This window comes from Argopecten irradians, chromosome 14 (assembly GCF_041381155.1).
Source record: "Argopecten irradians isolate NY chromosome 14, Ai_NY, whole genome shotgun sequence".
Lineage (NCBI taxonomy): Eukaryota > Metazoa > Mollusca > Bivalvia > Pectinida > Pectinidae > Argopecten > Argopecten irradians.
Window position 1 is genome coordinate 19490090 of NC_091147.1, and position 25841 is coordinate 19515930.

General features: G+C 36.7%; 2 long non-coding RNA genes across 2 annotated transcripts; one reads left to right on the forward strand and one right to left on the reverse strand.

Annotated features, from left to right (window-relative positions):
* Window positions 1-13494: 13494 nt before the first annotated feature.
* Window positions 13495-16525, forward strand: LOC138307521 (uncharacterized). The gene is made up of 4 exons (XR_011205998.1): window positions 13495-13775; window positions 14904-14967; window positions 15679-15902; window positions 16070-16525. It is a non-coding gene; the product is annotated as an uncharacterized lncRNA (long non-coding RNA).
* A 1440-nt stretch (window positions 16526-17965) lies between these two features.
* Window positions 17966-25841, reverse strand: LOC138307547 (uncharacterized). The gene is made up of 3 exons (XR_011206003.1): window positions 25752-25841; window positions 18491-18612; window positions 17966-18045 (listed from the first exon to the last, which is right to left on the reverse strand). It is a non-coding gene; the product is annotated as an uncharacterized lncRNA (long non-coding RNA).

Here is a 25841-nt window from a genome sequence, read left to right on the forward strand (position 1 = left end):
TAGAACTTAACATTTTTTTAAAAATATTTTTTTTTTTTTTTTTTTACTTTAGTAGGGAGTACATGTACATATGTACATATAGTCGTTATGAGGTTATAATAAGAATTTTCTGATAATACAAGCGTAATGGTACGTGGTAATAAATCTGACAAATGCAGTACTTTGGTATTGATTTTATAGTAATATACATGTGTATGTTGTACAAAAGAGTTGTAACTCAGTGATGATTAACAAGGTGTCCCTCTTCACTTTTTAAAAAGTATAATGATAATCTATAGCTACTGACAAAACAAGGTAATCCTGATATTATTTTTGTTTCAACAAATATATGTGTGTCACATAGAGTAAATTGATCACAAAAAAACATCACAACAATATTAATATAATGACAACATCTGTGTGTTTATTTTGATTTAAGTTTTAAAAGCTAAGTACCTTTACTTCTCCTCAGACATCATTATACACGTAGTCACACGTAGCATTAGATTATAACTCCTAGGTGCTTATAGTGGTTTTCAACTAATTCTACATTAACATTTCACTTTAAATCAATAACACGAATAACATGTTCATTATTAAATTAGTAGAACTTGCCGTTTTTCGGAGATGCAATGATTTACCATTCACTTTCCTGCCCAATACTTGATATTCTTTATTTTGGTTTCAGTATCTAGAAATGCGGGCTCAGAACAAAGTTACTTAATGAAGTATACACGTATCATCCGCAAAAAGTGTTGAAAGACTTTCAAGATTCATGTCTGATATGATATATTTATATAAATAGAAATGGTCCTAAAATAAAAATGTAACGTCAGAAAACGGAAAGTCAGCATTTTAACGGAAGATCTACTCTTGTTGTCGAAGACAACGGACATATTTTTAACCTATTTTGAAAGTTGCACGCCACATCAGTTTGTTAAATTTAACTTTGAACATTTGTGGTTTGCTATGGAAGAAAAATCTAATGAAAGTCACGATTGCCTTTTATTGTCATATTACACCAAATCTTTTTGGCTGCAATTATTCTACACGTGTACATGTGTAGTGAACTGTAACTGTCGGTAACGACATTTATTAAACGGATTAGTATCATCCCATTAGGGGATTAACTGTAGATCAGATAACTGGTCTGCATAGAGGGGCAGCAAGGATTACCTCCCATGTATTTTACAGGAAAAAAACAACGAAATAAAAAACTTCGACATTCTACAGTATCCATTAAAACATCAAATTAATTTCTGAATGTGCCAATCTGCTTAACCACTTTCCATTATAGCATGGTAAAAAATAAGGGTAAGAGAGGAACCCATGTATATTTATATAAAACATAAATCTTTTGCAAGATCGATAAGATTTGTCATATATTCTGAAGATTTGGCATGGATTGGTAGATTAAATTCAAACACAGGTGCGATCGGTACCAATGTGTAAACATAGCTCCTTGCAGGTAGGGCGTTAGAATTGTGCCTGGCCGAGACACACCCAAAGTCTATAAAAGTGGTAGTTTCTGCTCCTGCTTAGCGTTCAGCACACAGGGAGTGGGACGACTGGTTCGTCCGTTGTCAGTATAATGTGACCGGGTGGGGTGTGTTGCTTGGTGTCTTCGGCGGCATGCTTCAGTGATGTAGCACTTTAAAAAGGGCAACAGTTCCACTATACAAGAAGACACAACACGAACATACCGCAGTCTCCCAGTACACTCACCTCGCACAACATACACGCAACACACCGCATACATGGGAGGCCGTCCTTACATGACCATAGCTGTTAATAGGACGTTAATAAATCAAACAAACAAACAAACAAACCTTTAACCTACTACTGGTCTTCCCATATATTTGACAGAGTGAGAGAGTCCGTGAAAATACGAGACAAAAGTGAGATAGAATGTGAAAGGAAGAGTGTGTGAGAGAGGGAGTGTGTGTATGTATATGAAGGCAAAAGCGAGCGAGGGATTATGGTAAACACGACTGAAATGGTTGTAGAACCGATTTAGGTACTTGACGATATAGTTTTCAATAGTACGTGTTTATATTATGAGATTGGAAAATGTCGCTCGTGTCTTATGGTAGTACAATACGTTTACATGTGTCAGATGACAAGGTAAACTTATCTGAAGCCGAATGTTGCCATTTCGGAATACACCATTCCCTCATTGTGCGTTTATGGTACTATCGGTTCTGTAAGTGAGAGCAAACGTTCAGTATATATAGGATATCTGAAGAATACTGTATATGACCTGAGAAATGTTGTCTACAGTGGGCGCGCGTTAAGAGTAAATCCATTTACCTTAGATTTACCATTGGTAGATATAGTTACAATTGGTGCCAATAATAACAAACAAAATTTACCATCGGAAACTTGTTTTTTATCAAACGGTCTAGAGCTCTGTCAGTGGTGGTGCCAATAGTTATTAATTCTACCAATGGTAACTAATGATTGGTGCCATTGCTGCTTCTCTGAACGCACTCAATATTTTGAGATTTAGTCACCGTCTGAATCTTGCTTCTCCAACTATTGTAATATGAACATGCAGTTTTTGACAGCTTCTTGATGAGCGAGAAATACAGAAATCATTTTCACAAGCTTGTTATAGCCAGACATCCTGCCTTCATGGACGACAATGCAAGGCCACATCGTATATTAGAATATTGCGCAAGACGATATCTACAAGTCGACTGATGTGAATCCTTGGCCAGCCCTCTCACCGGATACTAATGGACAAAAACATAAATGATCTCGATTGTCCATGATGTTGAAAACTGAATGAATTAAGGCTTCCTACTGTACCAATTACAAATATTCTCCAGAATAAACTTAGCAGACTTACATAGAGCATAAGACGTAATCTTCAGGACTTGCAATTAAATTATGCCAATGCACCATTCAACATTGACTACAAAGTACAAATCTGTTGACCATGATGTTAAAAACTGAATGAATTCAGAGAGCATTTCAAACACTCATTTTCCATGAGTTCACCAGCCATTACAAGTACCTTCACCATATTTGAACCAAACAAACGGTATTGTATAAAGTCGTTTTTACAAGTTGCTAAAATACAAATTCACTTTTTAAGATATGATAAGTGCTTACAATGTTTTCGCATGTACTTCTAAATATAATAAAAACCATCTTATTTTTGCGTGTGCTATAATTTCGCAATCAAAGTGGAATAGCGATAATTGATCGTCGCGAATTTGTGAACGCTCATAAAACTAACAATTCTGAATAAAAAAGTGAAAAAAACTATAACGTGATGATTAAATTTTGAGCGACACAGTACGTTTTACCACTTGCATAATTATTAAGATTCCCCCCCCCCTCCCCCGCTCTTATACATCAAATAAGAACATGCTTTACAAAAGACTCGTCAAGTGATCTCACACGCAAAAAACTGCTTTTGATATTGTAATATCGACCATGTTCAGAGAGATATATCGATTGTTTTGCGTGATTTCATGAAGATATGACAATTTATCAAATATATATAAAAAACAAGTTACACGCAAGAACATACTGGCGCTGCAAGTGTACATGTATGTACATTATCTTTGTTCACTACAGAGACATGCATATGGCTATCATTTATTACATGTATAGACGACACTTCATACTATTTCCTAAATATTCTAAATTATTGAAGATATACAGACGATAAAAGTACATACACATGTAAACATAGGAACTATTTATATTTTGTGTAGAATTGAATCGTTTTTTTTTTTATACCTATCAAAATTATTGAATTTACCTAGCGCTATATTTAAAAACATAACTCCAGGATAAGTATATATTGATCTGACAGAGCATTTTTGTAGACTTACGTCTACATCGATTGCATGTTGTTATTGATTTTTTTACATATAAAACATACTTTCATTAAAGTGATACCATCTAACATGACATTCATGATATAATTCTAAAATATACAAATGTAGTTCAACGTGTAAGTAGTTGTGTCTAAAGGTAAAAATAAACCTTAACTAGAAGCCCATGGGCCTTAACGGTCACCTGATATTTGATTCAAATTAGTTATGTATTTAGTAGGCAACTGCTGTATTTTGTTCACGAAATAGGAACATACATCTAATAGGTCTATGCACAAAGTTCAATTAAGCTTGGATCATATTTACTCAAGTTACCATGTTCACAAGATTCAATAATTATAATTGCAAAGGTCAATAACTCCGTAAGTTACAATTGAATCAAGCTGATTTTCGAACTCGTCCGATATATTTCCAATGCTAGTCTACAAAAAAATTCAAGTTATCATGTTCACAAGATTCAATAATAACTATCAGTACAAAGGGCAATAACCCCATCAATTATCGCCGAATCAAGCTGATTTTCAAACTTGTCCGTGATCTTTTCAATATTAGGCTACAGACAAAGTTTCATTAATCTTAGTTCATATTTACTATCGTGTTCACAAGGTTCAATAGTAATTATTAGTGCAAAGGGCAATAACTCCGTAAATTGCGACTTGATCATGTTGATTTTAGACCTCGTCCGAGATCGTGCCAATGTTAGTCTACACACAAAGTTTCATTAAGCTCGGTTTCTTAAAGTTATCGCGTTCACAAGATTCAATAATAATTATTAGTGCAAAGGGCAATAACTCCTTAAATTACTCTCGAATCAAGCTGATTTTCTAACTCGTGCGAGATATTTTTAATGCTAGTCTACAAAATAAATTTCTTTAAGCTAGGTTTAAGTTATCGCGTTGAAAACGGACGTCGCATGACGCAAGACGAACGACTACTTAACTCTATAATTATTTTTCAAACAACAATGTCCAAGGACTTGTCGAAGAGACGCTGGAAGTCCCGTTTGTGTAGTTATTAGTTAACAGACATTGTCACTCTCCTTACAACAGTGTCCAAGATTGTCCCGGAGACGCTGGAAGTCCCGTTTGATGGTAGTGAGATCCATGAGGACCAGACCACCCATCAGTAAGACAAGCATAGCAACTCCTATAAAGCCGACCCCACGTGCGCTGGCACGGTCGTCAACCATGCTGGACTTCTTCCGCTTTTCAGACGATAAGTTTGTCTTGTTGATAGACAACTGCTTCTGCAGATTCGTCACCTGTTTTTTGAGTTCCTTTTGAACCTCCTCAGACGTTATATTGACCGTAGTCGCATTGCGGTATAGTTTAAGGTTGGCAGCGTAGTGGCAGGAACATCGACACATGGGTACTTCTGGAACAGGAGCGGAAGTGACGTTGTCCATGACGGAAGTGGCATTATCCATGACGGAGGACACATTGTCTATGATCGGGGTAACGTTGTCCAAGTTGGAAGTGGTGTATTCCTGAACGTAGGTATCATTTGCCGACGCGGAAGCAGCAAAGTCAAGCTCGGATGCCACATTTCTGGGAGTGGTAGGTTCGCTTGATAGAATATGCTCGTCTGAATCACTGATTGTTGCATCCAATATTTCTTCAGTCGAGTAATATCCCGTAACATCGATACCACCACTGGAATGTAAACTAATGTGGTACTGGGAAGACGTTGTAGGTCGGATCTGTTCGACTACATCGTTCTCTGGTTTAACTGAACTTTCCATCGTATTGCTGTCAAACATTACTAAGTGACTACTTAACGTTGACGATAAAGACCGATCAGGTTCCGGAACAGCAAACACCATATCTGTATAACAGAAAACACCAATGACGCTGAAATCTATAGAAAATGTGTTCAATTTCATTGTATATTGCACTTAATGAAGACATATCACTTACGCCAAAGTTATCAACAATATTTTATGAAATTCACGACCGTTTCTCTCCTAACAAGAGCGCCTTTTTAACACTTTGGTACTTACATGTAGTACATGTTATGTTCCCCTCATTTGCAAGATCCGTTTTTTCGTGTTTTAGACAGGAAAACTTTTATTCAATTAATTCTTTAATTCAAATTGATTTGGATATCGAGACAGGATAGCCACAAACTCTTCTCTAACATTCCTTTTATCGTAATCGAGACAAAACATACAGCGAGACCGCTTATTTTTTAGCAAAACTTGTAGCGGTAAAGAGTTTGGATCCTTTTGATCTCACACACAGCTCGGCGACGATCAGTTTTCAAAATAATTCTGATTGGCCGACCAATCAGGGAACAGTATTGGCGTGAGTGTAATACTTTGACTGACTAATAGTTTTGCTTGTAGGCGGGACCAACGTTTGACGGTTAAAGTCATCTCCTTTTTTTCCTTCTTTTTTGTTTTTCAATTGTTTGCATAATATTCAAATGTCCACCTTCGCCAAATGCAGCGTTCAGTTTATAACCAACATCTTTTTGTGTAACATAAAGTTAAGAAATTATATTTTAATTTTATTACCATATGCATGGCATGTATCAATTATTGAAAATTTGCCTCAGAAAAAAAAACATTACACCAGGTAAAAATCATTTATGAAAGAAAATAACCCTTTTAACAGTTTATCAAAAATAGTTCAACCAATCATTTTTGTTGCTACTGTATATATGATCTGAAAATTTGCAAATGTGGAACAAATATGGAATATTCAAAACATGATGGAATTTTAACATTCTCTAACGCTACTGTATATATGATCTGAAAATTTGCAAATGTGGAACAAATATGGAATATTCAAAACATGATGGAATTTTAACATTCTCTAACGCTACTGTATATATGATCTGAAAATTTGCAAATGTGGAACAAATATGGCATATTCAAAACATGATGGAATTTTAACATTCTCTAACAGCTAAATACTAAATTGTCTGTTCCTGTTTTTTGATAGTGAAAAATACCATTTGCAAGCGGTGGAGCATCTTTAAATAGAAATTAAAAAAAAAACCTGCGACGATAAGTTGCCCCGCCTTCTTCCCAAACTATTAGTCAAAGTGTTACACTCACGCCGATACTGTTCCCTAATTGGTCGGCCAGTCAGAAACGTTTTGCAAACTGATCGTCGCCGAGCTGTGTGGGAGATCAAAGGGATCCAAACTATTTACCGTTACAAGTTTTGCTAAATTAAAATTTTATAATAATAAGCGGTATCGCTGTATCACACTAATTACAAATCATTTTTAATGATTAAATCGAGTATATATATTGTGACGATATAACTCTATAATCGAAATGCATTCTGAAGAAACCAGGAAACAGTATATGATCAGAGTACACTTACTATTTTATATTATATCTCCATAACATACAAATCCCTATAATCCAAGTTACTCTCACTAATCCCGTGAAACTCCTTTCAGGGACATTTTTTTCTACTTTTGGCGCAGTTATTACATCCAATCAGAGTTGACGTTACAAACGATGACGTCATTTTTACGCCAATGCAAATGCTTGTTACAAGTTGGATTTTTTAACGTTTATACTTTAGTTTTCATCGAAACAAAACGAAATTTCATGAACTCACGTACGGTTGTGAGTGACCAATTGAGGTCCTTGGTCCAGTGTATGGAATAGGAAAAACTCAAATATTGCAATATTTATGAGGAAATACCTTATTGCTTGAGGAAAGATCGGCCATTAATAGTATAATATTTATATCAATACATATTGACATCTAACAGTGATTACAGATAACACATTGCCTATCGGTGTCTTACTGCATATCATCAGTTTTACTAACGATATTGTCACTTTGCAATCGGTCAAACTGACTAAGAAGTCCGAGACATAGTATTATGAAATATCACGTAGATTCAGGCAGTGCTTTCACGAATTACACGATAGGTGCGACATCTTATTTTTATTATTTCATATAGTTGTTAGTGTTTTTTCTGAGTTTTCATTCTGTACATTTTCGATATTACTCTAAGTTACTATCCGCTCCGACAGTTAAATTGCGTAAACATACGGTATTGGTATTGGAGTATCGGTAGTGTTATGTACTAATCCATAACACTACCGATACTGTAATAAATGTAAGCTTATGATATACAAACCATTGTAAGCCATCCACAGAAAGAATAGGTATGTACACCACATCATCCTGATAGAAAGTGAAGCTAAATCTTTATACAATGTCTTTTGTCATTTATTATGAACGACGTGTATTCAGTATCTTCATATTTTATTTACGATATGGTGTCGACTTTTCTGCAGATGAGAACACTTTTTAGCATGCCATCGTTGCGTGCGTTTACATTGATGAGATCTGCTTGCGTGTTGAAGCAAAGAGTTAAAGGGACTTGGAAAGTTGATGTTAAAACATTGATGACAAAGTAAGTGTACGTCAGATAAGAAGAAATAATTCTTACTCTGTATCAAGTCTTCTCACTGATAATGTAAAAGCACCATAACAAATAGACTTTATCTAGGCAATGATTTTTTACCATTAGATATTGGACAAAAATAGCTAACGATGGGTTTCCGCATACTTTGCGCTCAATTTCTCTTCTCGGAAAAAGGAATATGTGACAACCAATTTTTCTTAATGTCTACAGAAACAAAATGCGTTAATACAAAATTTACTAAGTAATTCCAGGTATAAGTAATTACTATTTTAGTACATCATATGACAAAATAATGAGTTCTGATTGCCTACACACATGAAAACTATTTACAATAGTGCCCACTGGCCCGGGCGACGCTGCGTGTGAATGAAATGTGACGTCATTATCGCGTTACGTCATTATTACGTCGTATTAGATGTAGATGCGGACGTCAAGATGGCCGACAGGATGCGTAACGGTAGCGGAACAAAACGTCGATTTTCAGAAGACAATGAACAGTTCGTACAAGATCAAGTGTCTAAGAAAACTAAAGATATGACAAGAAATGCTGCATCGATATTACGAGAATTCTGCTTCGAGAGGGGATTACAAGAAACCTTTGGCATTCCCTCCGAATGTTATCTGAGTGCTCTAGATCTTTTGAAGGATTTTTTTCGCTAATGTAAGGAATAAGAAAGGTGAATTTTATGCGCTATTAGACATGGGACACGACGTTATCTTCAGGAACCACCCGATAACACGACGTTTGGCATTATAAATGACTCTGTTTTCAAGGGAGCAAATCAAGTTTTCATTTCAGTTCAATGTAGTCCGAGACACAGACAGAATCACTGCATTATGTACCCATTACAAACCGAGAAAATCTATAAAAAATGTATCAATGGCTTACCATTACTATTATACTATAATTCTGTCTATATTGAATTATCTCCCTTATTTAGAAATATTTACATGATTTTTTTTCTTAGACTCGTATATCTATAGGAGCATCATTAATAACACATGACATATTAATAGAATTCCATTCTTCTTCGATGCTTAATATCATTGTTTAAAGTTTGAATATTTGTTTTAAGTTAATGTGTTGCGGGGAGGGAAGCAAATGTTGCTTTTCTACAGAAGACAGCTCACTCTTGTCCTATATTGATTTATCTTAAATCTTCATGAAACTGAATATCGTTTTAAAGAAAAACAGACTTCTGCGACAATTTAAAAGTTGAACTTTTAATGTACATGTAACACCATGTTGTGGAAATGAAGATAACGTTGCGAAGTGTCCTTTGACGAGCTTCTGTTATGAAAACAGGTCACATGCGAGAGTAATGTACAGCCCTATGACACCAATTTTCCAAAATGGCGATTTAGTCGTTGTGCGCTTAGAGTGTTTAAGGTGGTGTAACTCACACAAGAATTGTTATTTTTCCCCTTAAATTTGAACTGTGCACCGTCCTCTTTTACGTGTATTCGACGTAAACAAATATCCTGTCAAAATGGGAAGGAAATCGAAGGAAAAATTCATGGATAGCATCAAGGATATTATTGTGGAAATGAAATCAGCTGGACAAAAAACCAAACGTCAGAATTTGTAAGGCTAATGGAAATATCTGAATGTACCATTCGGTCCAAACGCAATATTTTAATCCAAAATTACCGGCGCTTTCTGACTTGTGACATCGAAAGCAACGTTCTAATGAAGAGCGATTAGAGTGACTTCCCCTGCAATGTCATTCAATGGGTTTAGTCAGAGGTATTCCGATACGTTTTAATATTCAAATTTTCCGCGAAAACAAACGTATCGGAATATCTCTGATTAAACCCATTGAATTACACTGCAGGGGAAGTCACTCTAGTCGCTCTTTACTAGGACGTTGCTTTCGATGTCACAAGTCAGAAAGCGCCGGTAATTTTGGATTAAAATATTGCGTTTGACTATATAGACATCGTTTATATGCTTTTGCATGGTATGTGTGTGATTATGGATTATCGGAGGACTGATGCGTGACTATGACTCTAGGAAAAAAGGTATACTATTATGAAAAAATTAACTTTAATCGAGGTGGGGTAAAAAATCCAATATGGCGACTGTCGTCCCTTTCTCTGTTTTATAGTAAATATCCCGATTTTTTAATAATTTTTCAAATCTGGTATTTTTGGAAAAAAAATCACATGACTGTCATATACTCATCAGTCCATCCACCAAATACAACATTCATTTTCATTGAGTTGGCCCCCTGTGGTAAGGAAGAGTAAAGTCAGTTAGGGAGTAAAGATAGGATCCTAAATTTAGTCGCCTTTTACGATCATGCAATAGCGACAGCAGATACAATTGTAATGCCCTATCTACAGGGCTAAATATATTTTCAACTTGTAAAAACATCTGTCAAAGATAGCAGCCGATAGATACTAGTGAACAACAAAAAACGAAAAAAGTGAGTTATCTCTGAAGTAACCTACAACTAAACACAGCTCTACGTGTATGGAATATGCCGGCGATTCCCGATCGGCCTAGCAATCCAAGATGCGCATGCACGTCGTTCTTTTAACGCGGTAAACAAGATAACTAATACTATTATTATTTATTATTATCCAACCAAAATTATCATATGGTGCATGGTTGGCAACTTCGCAGTATTGAAGTATTAATATAGAGTAAGTCGTGGCAATAATAGAACCACATCATTTTCATAGAATAACGATAATTATGCCACTGCTATTTACAACTTATTTATTGAGGTAAAATATAGAAAGATAGACAATGTCAGTAGAATATAATAAGATATCAAAACTGAAAATACATTTTGTTATTTTCAGTTTTGATCGTGCAGGTAGGGCGTTTGAATTGTACCTGCTGCCCAGATAATTATCGGAAAAGGCGACTAAATTTAAGATCTCTTCTTTGTTCCTAGCTTACTTTCTTATATCTTCCTAACGTCTCCAGATGAGCGCTTGTCCCGGTGAGGTACAGTAGACTCTGGATAATGTCCCCTGGTCAAAACACATCAAAGTCTATAAAAGTGGTAGTGTCTGCCGCTGTTTAGCACTCAGCATACCGGTAGTGGGACGACTAGTTCGCCCATTGTCAGTATAATGTGACCGGATGGGGTGTTGCTTGGTGTCTTCGACGGCATACTTCAGCGATATAGCACTATAAAAAGTACATTAATATACCGCAGACTCCCAAAACACGCACCTCGCACAACGTACACTTAACACACCGCATACATGGGAGGCCGTCATTACATGATCATAGCTGTTAACAGAACGTTAATTAATCAAACAAACAAACAAACAAACAAATCGTAGAAAAATTGAGCAAATAGTGCCCTTAAATGTGTTTTACTATAGTAAATTTGACCCCCTCCCCAGGGCAAAACGTGAGACCCTAGGATCATACATTTCACGTTCTTTTGTAAAGGACCTTAACACCTTTCCATCTATTAAGCGTATTTGATTCTACCCGGTATGTGAGCGGAAAAGATTTTTGAAATTTTAGTCGATTTTCACCCCTTCCATACGTGTACTCCCGAAATACACAAGTTTGGTTGTCCTTGGCTTATGCCTTGTAAGGTTTGTGCAAAATGTAATCGAAATTGCTTTAGCAGTTTTGGAGAAGTCAAAAATGTTAAATGTTTATGGACTTACAACGGACTTCTTCTCAAGTGACCTTAAAGAGTATACAGGTCTTTGATAAATATTTGGTTTTGGTAATACTTTTGAATGTTTACAGGGTTGCCCTGCATGTAGGGCGTTAGAATTGTACCCGATGCCTGTATTGCATGATCGTAAAAGGTGTCTAAATTTAGGATCTTTTCTTTTCTTCCTAACTGACTTGATCCTTCCTAATGCCTCCCTTTGCACCGCCTCACTCTTGGCCTTGAGTTGAGCAGGAAGGCTCTGAGTTCGGTCCCCTGGCTGAGATACATCAAAGTCTATAAAAGTGGTAGTTTCTTCTTCTGCTTAGCGCTCAGCATACAGGGAGTGAGACGACTGGTCCGCCCGTTGTCAGTATAATGTGACTGGGTGGGGTGTGTTGCTTGGTGTCTTCGGCGGCATATTTCAGTGTTAAGCACTATAAAAAGGGCAACAGTTCCACTATACAAAAAGACACAACATGAATATACCGTAGTCTCCCAAAACAGGCACCTCGCACTACATACACGCAACACATCGCATACAAGGGAGGCCGTCCTTACATGACCATAGCTGTTAATAGGACGTTAATTAATCAAACAAACAAAATGTTTACAGGGATCTACAAAAATGTAAAAAAAAAAAGTGTACCATGGTTTTTTACTAGCATGACGATACTGACAAATTTTCCTGTAGTATTTCACCGAAACTAGATACACAAACAAAAATCGCAAAATACGCAGGATTTTTTTTTAATTTTCATGAATATTTTTGATTTCATGAATAAAAGAATATTCATGAATGTTCATGTATTCCTAAATTATTCATGAAGTTCATCAATTGTATGACAATCTTCATGAATAATTGGAGGATATTCATGAATAATTTATAAATGTTCTACATCTAGCCGTGCAGGTAGGTAAGGCGTTTGCATTGTACTTGCTGCTCCTATTGCATGATCGTAAAAGGCGACTAAATCTAGGATCTTATCTTTTCTCTTCTTCCTAACTGATTTTGTTTCCTAATGCCTCCCTTGGCACCGCTTCACTTTTGGCCTTGAGTTGAGCGTTCGCCCCTGTGAGGAAGGCTCTGGGTTCCGTCCCCTGGCCGAGACCCACCAAAGTCTATAAAAGTGGTAGTCTCTACTCCTGTTTAGCGCTCAGCAAACAGGGAGCGGGACAACTTGTTTGCCCGTTGTCAGTATTATGTGACCGTGTGGGATGTGTTACTTGGTGTCTTCGGCGGTATGCTTCAGTAATATAGCACTATAAAAAGGGCAACAGTTCCACTATACAAGAAGACAACACAAACATACTGCAGTCTCCCAAAACACGCACCTCGCACTTCAGACAGGCTACACACTGCATACATGGGAGGTCGTCCTTACATGACCCAGGCTGTTAATAGGACGTTATAATAATGAAACAAACAATCAAACAAACAAATATTCATTTATTAACGTCTCACAGGAGGAATTTCTACAGGTAATCGTAGTTCTCTTCCCATCATCAGCATATTCCGTGTTAAACCAGTTTATTCATGTGATGTTGCCCTATATGCAGTAGCACTGGAGGTGACGATGTGAAGTTTTGGTCATCATCTCTAACATGGTACCAAGTTCTTTAAAAATGGTATTCTCGTAGTTTCTTCCTTTGTCTGAGTGTAAGGTCACAGTACCCAAATCGGATCACCAAAACAACATTTTCTTCTTTCTAAACCAAATTTTGCAACTGACCTTTTACATATCGTGTTTTTTCATAAAAAGGCTATGCCTGACGAAGTTCAGACAGCTCCACACTGTCATAGTCGCGTGCGCGCGTGAATTATGACGTCACAAACATTGACAGATGAACTTCCGGTTTTTTAACAGAAGAGTACCCAAATCGGATCAGCGAGAGAAATAACCCAAAATAGGTATATTTTATGCATTATATAGTTAAATAATTGGTATGTACGATAAATATCATCACTATTGACAAGATTGATCAGTAATTTTGTGCGTCACAGTCATTTTTTAGTGTTTTATTGAGCCTTTCAAATTCATAACACGATCGACCGCATGACGGTTTCAATTTCCGGTTGACAAACCGAACAGGTGCGCATTGTTAGATTGACGAAAATGATAATTGGTCGATATTTATTATTGTTTAGCTGCAACAATTAAATGATTTTATGCTTTAATTGAGAAATTAACCATTTCTACCCTATGTCTATCAAAGTATAACAAAATTTTCGTAGTTTTTTTCGAATCCTGATGGGGTCTCAAGTTTATTTACTGTCGATCTTCCACATAACACAATCAGTAGATTGTGTGACAACATGTAACATCAACAACTGAAATACATACAGTGCACTTTGGTAGATTTTATTCTTTAAAATGTAACATGCATCAAATGAATATCTATCAATTATTGTTTTTATTTATATTTACATATAAAATATATTGGTAATTCTTTTTTTTAAATTATAATGTAAATCTTGCTGCCTTTTAGTGATTTATTAAAATTTAATTTGTGAAATTAATAGAAAAAAAATAGTAGATTAAATCTCACACAAGCAAGAGATTTCTGGGAATTGGGAACTTTTGATAATTTTGTCTTATAACTATTTGAACTGCAGACATACATAATTATAGTCATTATACAAATCTCATAAGCATCAACAATGATCAGGCACATGTGACTGCATATGTGTAGCAGGATAAGACTGGATCGATAGTCGGTGACCAAGTTGCTCAGTCAGCTATTGTTGGGAGGTTCTAAGTTTGAATCCCTGTCTGGCCGCTACGTATACATTTTCTATTTTCTTCTACACATGTATATATATGGAACTCAGGTGTACTGACATACATTGTATCTACATATTGTACGCAACCATGTCATAACTATTTAAAAAAAAACACCCATTCCCTTCACTTTCATGTATGTTTACACAAGAGAGGCTTGATCCCTGATACAGTACTGTACCTGGCAAACTATGAATTTGTATTATTACTATATTATTGTGATGTATAATACATACTATATTATTTCATTATTGCAGGCCCCAACCTTCTGAAGAACTGAAAAATGTGTCTTAATTCAGCTTATTATACAAAACATGATTGGTTAGTATTTTGTTTAATTATTATTGATTAATGAATGACTGCTTTAATCACTGTGTGCATGCATCAGAAAAATGGAACACAAGTACTTGGGCAACCTTGAAGCAAAAATCAATTCTCATATTTATTTTTTCATTTTAAATTTCAAAGTCTTCAAATTGTAGATCTGTACTTATTAAGTTCAATACAATTATTATATATATGTTGTCCTTGTTTCGAACAGAGTGATAAGGCGAAATACAAGGCAATAATAAATAATCCAGTTCAAGTTAAAATGTGATCTCAAAACCCTCTGACTTATATTTAACAGAAATGTGGATAATTCATTCTATCTTCAGTAACTTTATTCACAGTATTAAGTATAAACATGCTAATAATATGTAAATGAGCCAAGTCTGTTTTGTTGTCTGAGAGCTGTTCATGGGAGGCGATATTGATAGTCACTTTTCTTACATGTACAATAACAGGTTGTCCAGAAGAGCAACAGGTATTGTATGAACTTGATGGAAGGGAGACAACTGGCAAATTTAGGTTTAGTTAATAGCTTATATATATATATTACATGTCTAAGAATTATGAAAACCTAAGTGTCAGTTAACAAGATCAGACAGTATTTTTTTTCTAATTAGTTGTTTATTATTGATCACATGTGTACAAGATATTTTGTAAATGAAAAACTTCAAGAGTTAAACCTTTTTTTTCTTCTATAACTAGGTGACTGTTCAGGTATCCATGACTGATTGCCAGCTCTGAAATGAAGTCAGTGCCTTCATTAGCTGAAACAAGGCTACACTAAAAGCCTGTAGCAAATGAGTAGTGAGGAAGGAAACAAAAATATTCCACACTGTTCACTCTGGCCTTCTCAACCAAAGTATTAACATCAGGAGTCTTCCTTTTGATGGACGCTTCAAAAGATACCTGGAGGATTTTATGTAGAGGTATGTCTATAAGCTATAACATTAAACATTACTTTATTAGTAAAGCTGTGGATTTTCATTTGAAATTTTAAGATTTTTTTTCCAAATCTTAAGGCTTTAAACATTTGCTCAGAAATTATCAATATTTTACAGCTACATATGTCTCAGTTATTCTTTTTTTATTTCAGGTTTTGTAGACTTATCATCAAGGTAGCCTGCACTTGGAAATGACTTTTCATAAATTACAAACGTCAGAAGGACTTTTTCATGGGCAATTTATCAAGAGGACTTTTTCATGGACAAACATACTGCTGCTGTTGTGTGGGAGTTTGTCACGGAGATCCAATGACCTTGTATACAACCCTTGTCTATCAAGGTGGCATACTTTGTACAGGAATGTTCCTTGACCAAACATGTTTCATTCATATTATAGATGCACTTACCCTATGTCTGAAATGGAAGTGTACAATATCTTTAATTGATGCTTATCTTTAATTGATGCTTGGATTTTAAAATAGCAGCCACTTCAATAATTGTAACTAATATCAAATGAATATTTCACTCATGCTGATTCACTTGGAAATGCAGGGTCTCACAGTAAAATTGATATGTCACTCTAGATTAAATAAAGTGTTGATAAATAATTCTTGTTGTATTTTGCTTTCCCAAGTATCATTGATGAATAATTCTTGTTGTATTTTGCTTTCCCAAGTATCATTGATGAATTAATAAAATATACACTTAAAAATCAACTTATTATCAGATTGTCAAATGATATACATTGTGTAATAAAAATAAAACAGACTAGAGGAGGAAATATCAGAAACTTGGATGGCAGTGCAGTGATCTGAAAATATAAAAAATTTAGAATAATACAAATTCAAAACCAATCTAATTAATTTGATAGATGTAACACGATTTATGTACTCTGGTATTCCTCGCTGAAATTTGTTTGTTCTGCTTCAAGAATGATCTCTACCAATGTCAGAAGGCCACGTACTTGATATTGCCATGCTGGCACCAGATATTTCTATTTAAAGGTTTTTACTATTTTCCCTGTAAATAGAAAAAAACTTCACTGACAGTGCTCTGTATATGAAACAAACTACCTCTTCTTATCTGTAGACACTACTGTTCAGAAAGATATTTTTTAAACCAGTTTACATATCATTACCTAATATTGCATTTGTATAATCTCCTTTATATTTGTTTTGTTTAAAACAGTATTTAAAATAATATAAATATTTTATGGTAATTTGTTAACATCTTGTGTACTAAAATACATTTTTTCATAATCAATAATACAAATAATATGAATTTGAACATTTTGTAATATTCATTTCTGTATTTCACTATTTGTATTTACATATTTTAAACATTTTATTTAATAACACATTCTCATATCTGTAGTTGTGTTTTGTATATTCTTTGTTGCTGGAGAAAACAAATAATGTTACATTATAATTGATAATAGCAACATCTTATAGTAAGATAATAATTATTATAAATATTAATAATCACAGATATGCAAAACTCAAAAAAAATCGAAACAATGACAGAAGGGAAATAACTCTTATACAACATTGAAAAAACCGGAAAATCATAGTACAAGTACCTGTTCGTTTAGAATGACTTTTTGACATGCGCAAAGATCATTGAGTAATAGTTCCAAGATGGCGGCAGAATATGAATCGTTTCTAGTGGCATCCTAAATAAAGGTATGGACTACCCTGTTCATCGAATACCTCCCTAAATGTTTCTCTATTCTTGTTTTGGGTACATACTTTTATGTTTTGATGATATGTAGTGCAGTGTAATGGGGTTAAACATGAGAAAATAGACCGTCGCACGGTGACATTGTAGGAGATTGACGAAAATAACACCAACTTGCCGATTTCAAAGTCTTCATTAAAGCATAATAAAATCGATCACTGCTTCAAAATTTGGTTTAAATATCGCGGAAATGCATTTTTATGACTATATGTACGTTTATTTTAAACGTAAAATGTGCATGCGATAAAAAGAGCAATTTCTCGAATCCGTGATCCGATTTGGGTACTGATCCGATTTGGGTACTGTGACCTTATAGATAGATGACATCCAAAACGTCTGATTACTTCGTTTAATATAACATATGCACACGCCTTCGCAGTCTGGTCTGGAACTGAAAGTATGTCAACCAACTTAGAAAAGTGATCTATGACAAATAACCTCAAGAAGTTTGTTTTGCATATGAAGTAAGAATTTAGTTATAATGATATTTGGTACTAGTAACTGTATTTGATGACAGCTTCCGTCTTTACGATGAAAAGTTCTGCAAAGGACGTCATCCTTTTATAAGCAAATACTTAACTATGTGACAATAATGGCTGACTGCTAAACTGGATTGGGTTACTACAAAGTATGGTGGTCATGCCATATCTTGGACCCTTTTATATAGAATTTTTAAGGTAGGGTCTTGTAACTGAAGCTTCTTAATAGTCTTGGTAGTACAGGAAACTTTCCAAGGAGTCCATGTAAAATCGTCCTCTAGAATAGTTTGAGATCTGGTCTTAACAGATCTGACTTCATCTATTACATCTTGGACTAATGAGCTCATCAATCTCTACCTTGTTTGGTACATTTCGCACATCTTACACATCTCAGATACTCTGCATATCAACTTCTGGACAGTCACAGTCATGTGGTTTCTCGCATCTGGACATACCGTCAGCACTTCCATGATTTGGCCCTGGTCATAACAGAACATAACTGCGATATCACACATACCTTTATATTTATAACTATCGTCTCCATCTATTTAAGACACCGGAAGTTTTTCCAATGTAAACTACGAAAGCTCCAGGAAAAATACGACATTAAGTAAGCATGTGTTTCAGTTTATCGATTACGTGACCTTTTATACAGGGAGTAACTTTGTAAGTAGTACTAATAATGGATGAATTAATTATCCGATTGCTAGTTTAAAACGTCTGATTTACATAGAAGTAGATTTGGACCGAATTTAATGACAAAACGTGGTGTTGTCACAATGTTTTTTTCAAACTTCAATGGAAATACTGTACTAAATGGACAAGATACTGTAATGTTTAGTAGAAGGCCTTATCGGGACACAAAAGTTGTAAGACTGTTTAAAATACCTGTTCTGAACCATCCTCTGAAAATCTACTACACGTAGAAATGGGATATACTTTGGAATCTGTTCCTCGACATGACTTTTCTGAACCAGGTGGATACTTGGCTTGGAAGCAAAGTGTTCCAATATTCCGCTATGGACATCTTAAGAAGACACGTGTTAAAGAAAATGGCCAGGAAGAACTTTAAATTATTTATCCTTAAAGTTTTCAATGTTTTTGATCTTCGGCAGCATGCTTCAGTGATATTGCACTATAAAAGGGCAACAGTTCCACTATACACAACACGAACATACCACAGTCTCCCAAAACACGCACCTCGCACTACACACACGCTACACACCGCATACATGGGAGGCCATCCTTACATGACCCTGGCTGTTCAACCAGAATATTTTGAATGTCTCCCTTATGCAGTTCTATTTGTTGACAAGTGACCTCGGGTGTATCTAAAAAGATAAATTATATATTTCTCCAATGATAGGGAATATATGGATAGGACATTTAGTGACTATTATATATGATGAACAATGTGCGTGTCTGCCCTGCAGGTAGGGCGTTAAAGTTGTACCTGCTGCCCCTATTGCATGATCGTAAAAGGCGACTAAATTTAGGATCTTATATTTTCTCTTCCTAACTGACTGTTTCCTAATGCCTCCCTTGGCACCGCCTCACTTTTGGCCTTGAGCGTTCGCCCCTGTGAGGAAGGTTTGTTTGTTTGTTTAATTAATTAACGTCCTATTAACAGCTATGGTCATGCTCTGGTTTCAGTCTCCTGGCTGAGACACACCAAAGTCTGTAAAAGTGGTAGTTTCTACTCCTGCTTAGCACTCGGTAAACAGGGAGTGGGATATATAGGATCTTCATTTCATGAGATTTTATAAAACGAGTCGAAGAAGTTTTGCGAGCCTTGGCGAGCAAAAATAAAATCTTCGAGACCAGTTTCATAAAATCTCATAAGAAATGAACACAAATTTAAAATACTTTTTATCACATAACAAAACAAAGAATTTCACGTCAAAATGTATAATGACAAGAGGCCCATGGGCCTTAACGGTCACCTGAGTTAGAATATATAATAAAACAAATAATAAAACAAATGAAAGACATAAAAACACTATATGCTCTATTGCTGGGCCTTGAAGTTGGTCAGTGATTTATAAATTTGACCTTTTTAGACTATGAAGAGTATTTGCTTCCATCAAACCTGTGAACTTAGAGAGAGGTATTTTTTGAAATTTTAATCAATTTGACCCTATTTGGTCCTGCCCCTCTGGTCCCCCAGGGGGTCATCGAGGACGGATATGGATGTTAAAATGCTATATCTTAGGCTAATAATTCTAATCAAGTTTGACTAATTTCCTACGAAAATTGGGCAAATAATGTTCACAAATATGTTTTTCCTATATAAACTAAAGCAAACTTGACCCCTCCCCAGGGGGTAACGTAAGACCCCAAGGTCATATAATTCACAGTTTTTATAAAACACCTGAAGACCTTTCCATCTATAATTATTTGATTCTACTATATCCAGAATCTTAGAAGATTTTTGAAGTTTTAGCCTATTTGACCCTTTTTTAGCCCGCCCCTCTACCCCCAGGGGGTCGGCCAGGACCAATGTGGATATGATATTAAAATGCTATCTCAGGCTAATAATTCTAACCAAGTTTGACTCATTTCCTATGAAAATTCAGCAAAAAATGCTCATTAATGTGTTTTTCCTATATAAACTACAGTAAACTTGACCCCCTCCCTAAGGGGAAACAGGAGATCCCAGGGTCATATAATTTACAATTTTTATAAACAAACTTTAAGACCTTTTTATCTATAAAGTGTATTTGATTATACCATTTCCAGAATTTTAAAAGAATATTTTTGAAGTTTTAGCCTATTTGGCCCTTTTTTGGCCCCGCCCCTCTGCCCCCAGGGGGTCGGCCTGGACCAATATGGATATGATATTAAAATGCTATCTCAGGCTAATAATTCTAACCAAGTTTGACTCGTTTCAAATGAAAATTGAGCAAAAAATGCTCATAAATGTGTTTTCCCTATATAAAGTATAGTAAACTTGACCCCCTCCCCAGGGGGAAACGTGAGACCCCAGGGTCATATAATTCACAATTTTTGTAAAGGACCTTAAGACCTTTCTATTTATGAAAAGTATTTGATTCTACCATTTCCAGAATTTCAGAAGAAGATTTTTGAAGTTTTAGCCTATTTGACCCCTTTTGACCCTGCCCTTAAGGCCCCTGGGGGTCAGTCATAGAAAATTTGTTAATAGGATTAAATGGCCATGTCATACTGATAATTCTGGCAACATTTGACTCATTTCCTATTACAAATGACCAAATAATGCGCAGAAAAGTGTTTTCTCAATATAAAGTATAGTAAACTTAACCCCCTCCCCAGGGGGAAACTAGAGACCCCAGGGTCATATAATTCACAATTTTTGTAAAGGACCTTAAGACCTTTCTATCTATGAAGAGTATTTGATTCTACCACATCTGTGAGTAGAGAAGAAGATTTTTGAAATTTTACTCAATTTTACCCCTTTTGGCCCCTCCCACAGCCCCCTCTATTGCTGGGCCTTGAAGTTGGTCAGTGATTTATAAATTTGACCTTTTTAGACTATGAAGAGTATTTGCTTCCATCAAACCTGTGAACTTAGAGAGAGGTATTTTTTGAAATTTTAATCAATTTGACCCTATTTGGTCCTGCCCCTCTGGTCCCCCAGGGGGTCATCGAGGACGGATATGGATGTTAAAATGCTATATCTTAGGCTAATAATTCTAATCAAGTTTGACTAATTTCCTACGAAAATTGGGCAAATAATGTTCACAAATATGTTTTTCCTATATAAACTAAAGCAAACTTGACCCCTCCCCAGGGGGTAACGTAAGACCCCAAGGTCATATAATTCACAGTTTTTATAAAACACCTGAAGACCTTTCCATCTATAATTATTTGATTCTACATATATCCAGAATCTTAGAAGATTTTTGAAGTTTTAGCCTATTTGACCCTTTTTTAGCCCGCCCCTCTACCCCCAGGGGGTCGGCCAGGACCAATGTGGATATGATATTAAAATGCTATCTCAGGCTAATAATTCTAACCAAGTTTGACTCATTTCCTATGAAAATTCAGCAAAAAATGCTCATTAATGTGTTTTTCCTATATAAACTACAGTAAACTTGACCCCCTCCCTAAGGGGAAACAGGAGATCCCAGGGTCATATAATTTACAATTTTTATAAACAAACTTTAAGACCTTTTTATCTATAAAGTGTATTTGATTATACCATTTCCAGAATTTTAAAAGAATATTTTTGAAGTTTTAGCCTATTTGGCCCTTTTTTGGCCCCGCCCCTCTGCCCCCAGGGGGTCGGCCTGGACCAATATGGATATGATATTAAAATGCTATCTCAGGCTAATAATTCTAACCAAGTTTGACTCGTTTCAAATGAAAATTGAGCAAAAAATGCTCATAAATGTGTTTTCCCTATATAAAGTATAGTAAACTTGACCCCCTCCCCAGGGGGAAATGTGAAACCTCAGGATCATATAATTCACAATTTTTAGCTCACCTGGCCCGAAGGGCCGGTGAGCTTATGTCATGGCGCGGCGTCCGTCGTCCGTCGTCCGTCGTCCGTCCGTCCGTCCGTCCGTCCGTCAACATTTCCTATAAATCGCTACTTGTCCTAGAGTTCTGCATGGATTGTAACCAAATTTGGCCACAAACATCCTTGGGGGAGGGGGAACAGAACTTGTATAAATTTTGGCTCTGACCCCCCAGGGGCAGGAGGGGCGGGGCCCAATAGGGGAAATAGAGGTAAATCCTTTAAATCGCTACTTGTCCTAGAGTTTGGCATGGATTGTAACCAAAATCAGCCACAAACATCCTTCGGGGAAGGGGAACAGAACTTGTATAAATTTTGGCTCTGATCCCCCAGGGGCAGGAGGGGCGGGGCCCAATAGGGGAAATAGAGGTAAATCCTTTAAATCGCTACTAGTCATAGAGTTCTGCATGGATTGGAACCAAATTGGCCACAAACATCCTTGGGGGAAGGGGAACAGAACTTGTATAAATTTTGGCTCTGACCCCCCCGGGGGCAGGAGGGGCGGGGCCCAATAGGGGAAATAGAGGTAAATCCTTTAAATCGCTACTAGTCATAGAGTTCTGCAGGAATTGGAACCAAATTTGGCCACAAACATCCTTGGGGGAAGGGGAACAGAACTTGTATAAACTTTGGCTCTGATCCCCCGGGGGCAGGAGGGGCGGGGCCCAATAGGGGAAATAGAGGTAAATCCTTTAAATCGCTACTTGTCCTAGAGTTTGGCATGGAATGTAACCAAAATCAGCCACAAACATCCTTGGGGGAAGGGGAACAGTACTTGTATAAATTTTGGCTCTGATCACCCAGGGGCAGGAGGGGCGGGGCCCAATAGGGGAAATAGAGGTAAATCCTTTAAATCGCTACTAGTCATAGAGTTGTGAATGGAATGTACCCAAATTTGGCCACAAACATCCTTTGGGGAAGGGGAACAGAACTTGTATAAATTTTGGCTCTGGCCCCCCCGGGGGCAGGAGGGGCGGGGCCCAATAGGGGAAATAGAGGTAAATCCTTTAAATCGCTACTAGTCATAGAGTTCTGCATGGATTGCAACCAAATTTGGCCACAAACATCCTTGGGGGAAGGGGAACAGAACTTTTATAAATTTTGGCTCTGACCCCCCCGGGGGCAGGAGGGGCGGGGCCCAATAGGGGAAATAGAGGTAAATCCTTTAAATCGCTACTAGTCATAGAGTTCTGCAGGAATTGGAACCAAATTTGGCCACAAACATCCTTGGGGGAAGGGGAACAGAACTTGTATAAATTTTGGCTCTGGCCCCCCGGGGGCTGGAGGGGCGGAGGCTAATAGGGGAAATAGAGGTAAATCCTTTAAATCGCTACTTGTCACAGAGTTTGGCATGGAATGTAACCAAATTTGGCCAGAAATATCCTTGGGAGAATAAGAACTGAGTTTGTATAAATTTTGGTTCTGGTCCCGGGGGGCAGGAGGGGCGGGGCCCAATAGGGGAAATAGAGGTAAATTCTTTAAATCGCTACTAGTCATAGAGTTCTGTATGGATTGTAACCAAATTTGGCCACAAACATCCTTGGGGGAAGGGGAACAGAACTTGTAAAAGTTTTGGCTCTGGCCCCCCAGGGGCAGGACAGGTGGGGCCCAAAAGGGGAAATAGAGGTAAATCCTATAAATTGCTAAAATAAATTGTCCTAGAGTTTTGCTTGGATTGTGACCAAATTTGGCCGCAAACATCCTTGGGGGAAGGGGAACAGAACTTGTATAAATTTTGGCTCTGACCCCCTGGGGGCAGGAGGGGTGGGGCCTAATAGGGGATTTAGAGGTTAATATCAAAATTCCTTCAGAAAAGAAACAATGAACCTGTATTCAGAACATTACTTGGCATTACAAACCAGGTGAGCGATACAGGCCCTCTGGGCCTCTTGTTGTAAAGGACCTTAAGACCTTTCTATTTATGAAAAGTATTTGTTTCTACCATTTCCAGAATTTCAGAAGAAGATTTTTGAAGTTTTAGCCTATTTGACCCTTTTTTAGCCCCGCCCCTCTGCCCCTAGGGGGTCGGCCAGAACCAATGTGGATATGATATTAAAATGCTATCTCAGGCTAATAATTTTAACCAAGTTTGACTCGTTTCCAATGAAAATTGAGCAAAAAATGCTCATAAATGTGTTTTCCCTATATAAACTATAGTAAACTTGACCCCCTCCCCAGGGGGAAACGTGAGACCCCAGGGTCATATAATTCACAATTTTTGTAAAGGACCTTAAGACCTTTCTATTTATGAAAAGTATTTGATTCTACCATTTCCAGAATTTCAGAAGAAGATTTTTGAAGTTTTAGCCTATTTGACCCCTTTCGACCCCGCCCTTAAGGCCCCTGGGGGTCAGTCATAGAAAATTTGTTAATAGGATTAAATGGCCATGTCATACTGATAATTCTGACAACATTTGACTCATTTCCTATTACAAATGACCAAATAATGCGCAGAAAAGTGTTTTCTCAATATAAAGTATAGTAAAATTAACCCCCTCCCCAGGGGGAAACTAGAGACCCCAGGGTCATATAATTCACATTTTTTGTAAAGGACCTTAAGACCTTTCTATCTATGAAGAGTATTTGATTCTACCACATCTGTGAGTAGAGAAGAAGATTTTTGAAATTTTACTCAATTTTACCCCTTTTGGCCCCTCCCACAGCCCCCTGGGTGGTGTGGACCATATAATTCACAATTTTGATTGGCCTTATGCCTTAGAAGGTTTGTGCAAAATTTCAATGAAATTGCTTCAGCAGTTTTGGAGAAGAAGTCGAAAATGTAAATTGTTTACGGACATACGACGCACGACGGACGACGCACGACGCACGACGACGGACAAAAGGCGATTAGAATAGGTCACTTGAGACTTCGTCTCAGGTGACCTAAAAATCCAGCAAATGCCGCCATTAAGCCCCACCGTCCTCGTAATCCTGACGTCATTTTATTGTTTCTGCCAGACGTCAATGAATTTTCAACTAATGAAAAATGCTACAGGTCATATTACACTAGTGACATATGCGAAAATATCACACGGGCAAAATTACTGGATAGCAGGTGGATTATGTGATAACTAGAAATATGTCTGTTAGACATTAAGTGCTCGCTAGATACTTCCTAACCTTAATTTTCGCTATGAAATCATCCTCTGCAACAGGTGTACGTAGCGCTTTCGCTCATCATCCTTCGTCACTTTCTCTTATTGACTAAAT